Below are 4,203 nucleotides of genomic sequence, written 5' to 3'. Positions count from 1 at the left end.
TCGATATGATTGGGTCAGATGCGTTTCTACAATTCATAAGCCTTTCTTGATATGCCTCAGTAGGCCAACTCATAATTAGCAATTCGTTCTACTAACAGTGAAGAATAGAGTTCACAAACTGTGCCACAATTTACACTCCGTAATAACAAAGTCCAGTGCTCTCTGGGCCATTGTTAGTTTTATTTTTTTCAAAATGTGGAAGATACTGATCTACTATTCTTTCCCTAAAAGGGAGTACTGACATAATATTTATGGAAATATCACAACCTGAAGATGGGTGGGAGTGGTTTCTGCTTGGTTTAATTTAAATTGCAATTCCCTTTTCTTTTTTCTCTTTGCATGTTCATTTCTTCATTTTCTCTTCGCATTTGTATTTCTCTTCCCTCTTTCTGCATTTGCATTTTCATCTGGTTGTCTCTTTCTTCTTTCCATATTTGTATTTCTTCTTGTCTTTCTCCTTCTAATTTCTTAATCTGAATTTCTCTTTCTCTATCTCTTTCCTCCTTGCTAAGTTGTATTTGTCTCTCTTTATGCTTTCTGATTTTAGATTTCCGTCATTTCTTTTTTCTGCCGCCAAAATTGTGTTCGAAAACGATGATACGTATATCCCACCACGCACACAAAATTAGCTTTATTAAATAGCTCATAATTTTTTTTCTTGAAAAGCCATGTCTCGGCAGTTATTTCGGAAAGTGTTCAACGTACACATTTCTTTTAAAGTGAGCTTCAACTCTTCTCGAACACTTCCAGGAGTATTTCGGAGTTATATCATTCTTAGTATGTATAATGAACACGGTACCATATGACGAGTTTGTCGTTATGCAAAGTATCACATCTGCACGTTTGTCAGTCGCCGATATGTAGGATCTGCGAGTTCTCGTCCATTGACTAATCGTACGCTTAAACCCAGTCTCAAAATGTCTCAGTGACTTGAAATTTAGTTTAACAATGGTCTCATATATCATGGATTAAAAATAGCTTCTTCGAATACAAATGTTTTAGTGAAATCATAAAAAAGTTAGTTGTGTTGCAAACTTCGAAATATCCAATGCTTATATACAACCTAGTTCATCCATTGCAAAGAAAATTTACGTTTGCAATAATGAAAGGGACATTATGCAACATAACAAATAGCAAGTTATTAGGATAAACGTCTGGCACGGTGTTCAAAGAAGTCCTGACGCGGTAAAAAGGAATGGAGACAAAACTTTGTTGCGGCGCCATTTTACAATGACAGAGTCCGGGGGTGTTGGTGTTAAGAGTAAGACAGAGATGTGTTACTGAAGCAAGACAGAAATGTGCCGCTCTTAGCACAATCTTGTGCACTTTTTGCGCATAATTTTAGTACACTGATTTATTTGTCCCACCTTTGCTACATCCTTTCATTCCAGGTAATATTTGGTAATAGTGTTTTGTACTCACGCAGCCATGTCTCAGCACCAAGTAGGAAGCTCACATAATCCTTGAGAATCTGAACTAAACACAAGAAGGCCAGAGCATGCATGTTGAGACCACAATCAATACAGCGATGTAAAACATATGACCTTGATCCCAATTCCCTAAGGTAGGGTGAGCATGTTGAAGTAATAATTGTTTTATGAACGGAATCGATCAAGGAGTTTAGGAAATGAATGCGAATGGAAAAGAAAAAAAAATTCAACCTTACTGCCGAATTTCCATATGGCTGTGACCCTAACATCAAATGGGCGAGAATGAGTGCCGAAGAACGGCCTTAGCTTCATAATGATTCACCACATGTATGAGGAAAACCCATCTAGTGAGTCAGGAAATATAAGGAAAGCAAAACAAAACAGAACACAAATCTTTAACAAAACCTTAACGCAAATCTGTAATTGTGACCATGGCCCTAAGGTCAAAGGGCAAGTCAACACTGATAACCTAGCGTCGTTATGACTAATTCAACGCATACACAAATCCATCAATGAGTTTAGGAAATACAAGCAAATTGAAACACTTAAACCAAAACCTTTTTGCAAACTTATTACGACTGTGACGATGTCTCCAAGGTATAGGTGTAAGGAAACATTGCGTTAAACAAATTATATAATGTTTATAATGACGAAGGCTGAATTTGATAAAGAATATATTATGGGGTTTAGGAAATATAAGCCAACGAAAAACCAACCAACTCTTTGAAGCAAGTTTTCTGAGAACTTGAATTCAAGCTTAAGAGGGATTGCTATATAACTTATTGTCTAGAATCATGAATATATATACCAAGTATGATGAAAATTTGAAAGGGGATTATGAAATGTACGAAGATTTTAATTGTAACAAAATAAAACTTAACTGCTGACAATGCAGACGCCACATTCAGAACAGTAACTCATGTCTCACTTCCCACTAACATCGGCTCGATAATAAAACTCGAGTGAATTGCTAAAAGGTAAATATAATGATTATAGTGACCTACATTTTGTTGATATTTGTGGTACTCACACAGATACACCTAAATACAAAGTTGTATTGCTCTGGGACTAACAAAATAAACTGAAACTGAAAAGCCTCTCGTTATAAGTAATTCAGTTACGATATTTAGAAAACAAACAAATAAAAACATGATAAAAGATATTGGAAACCATGTTTAGGCAGGCGGTTGATCATTTCGCTCGATCATAGATCAGAAAGTCTTTTCATGACAGCATTACAAAACTACATGTAATCACATAGAATTTATATCAAAGTGCAAGAACAAATACAAGCTGCAAAATTCGAAACATGAAACGCAACTTTAAACACCCACAATTTCTCTATATATAACATTGAAATTCAGCGGCAACTTTCACACTGAACCAGCTTTTGTCCGCTACTGCGCCTCCTACAAAAAACATGTATCTTCAACGTTTAGATATAGAGAAGAAAAAAAATTGTCCTTTCAAGATCTTTAAATGTTTTAAGTTTCCATGCAGATTCATAATACTGTAACTCTACTGCATCAAGAGCTCGATCACAGATCATGTTCGCGCGCCATCCGTGCAGCGCGTTATCAGGGGTAATAGTGAATTTCCTCTAGAAGCCACCGTTCGAATAATTGGTCACGGTAACGTCAAACGCTGCCACAGAGGGAATCACTGTCACAAGAATCGCAAATAACATGCTGCGAAAAAAATAAGACCTTTATCTGATACAAAACGAAAACGATATCAAAAGAGAAATGTTTTCTAATAAATTCATAAAATGCAGTTGAACATGTGACAAATAACGTGCATGTAACACGGAGACATTTGGCTGCAAATGTCAGTACCACCAAGATAATATTTTCAATTGGATCAATAAATAAATGATTGATACAAGTTGATGAGTTTTATCAAGAAAGTTAATCTTTTCAAAGAAAGTAGTGGATGAAAATTTTTTAGAATTTTTTGTGGATCACAAAAATAATGCACATAATTTAGCACGGTGGTTTTAACCAAATTCACCAAAGTCTTCATTAAACGGAAAATAAATTTAAATGTGTCCTTAGTAAACGGCAATCAAGCATTAAAAGGTAGTCAGTCTCGGTAGCAAACGGTAAAATAACACAAAATGTTGCAGAGTATTTAAAAAAATAAAGTACAATACGTCTGAAAATTGCAATTGAAAGACTTCATATTTTTCCCACGTTATGATTTCAAACATTCAATGACAGAAACAGAAACACATTTGCAGACGTAAACAAGCTTCTCCCGCGCCACTTCAATCCGATGTATTTCATGTATAATTTGCACAGATGAATCCAGTCCAAAATCACAAACTTTCGTCGAATCGAAGCAAAATACCAAAATATATTCACTCCAGATCAAATGGAAAAGTCGTTGCAATGCCCATTCATTCACAATATGACTGCAAATTTCAATTTTAACTAGACACGCCATTTTCTTTCGAAAGTTATGTCGAACTTATCTGGGCGGAGCTATGTGCGCATTAATAATGATGTCATTTTGTAATGTCAAATCTGCGCTTGTGTATTTAGTTTGGAATACGGCATTCATTCATTTACGTTGTTTCTTATAGTGTATTTTGTTTATATAATTAAACCTTAGGTAGAATTTAAAAAATGAGCATATAATAAAAAGGTTACTGCATTTGTATGGGAAAATAGGAACTCGTTTTGTCGGAAGGATATACTGCACTCACAAGTTCGTGCAGTATTCATTCCGAAAACTCGTTCCCATTTTTCCATACAAATTATAGGTTACTAGG

This window comes from Sinohyriopsis cumingii, chromosome 2 (genome assembly GCF_028554795.1).
Source record: "Sinohyriopsis cumingii isolate HCF-2022 chromosome 2, ASM2855479v2, whole genome shotgun sequence".
In the NCBI taxonomy this organism is placed as follows: domain Eukaryota; kingdom Metazoa; phylum Mollusca; class Bivalvia; order Unionida; family Unionidae; genus Sinohyriopsis; species Sinohyriopsis cumingii.
The sequence above is the reverse complement of the archived record's forward strand: the minus strand, read 5'-3'. Positions refer to the sequence as shown.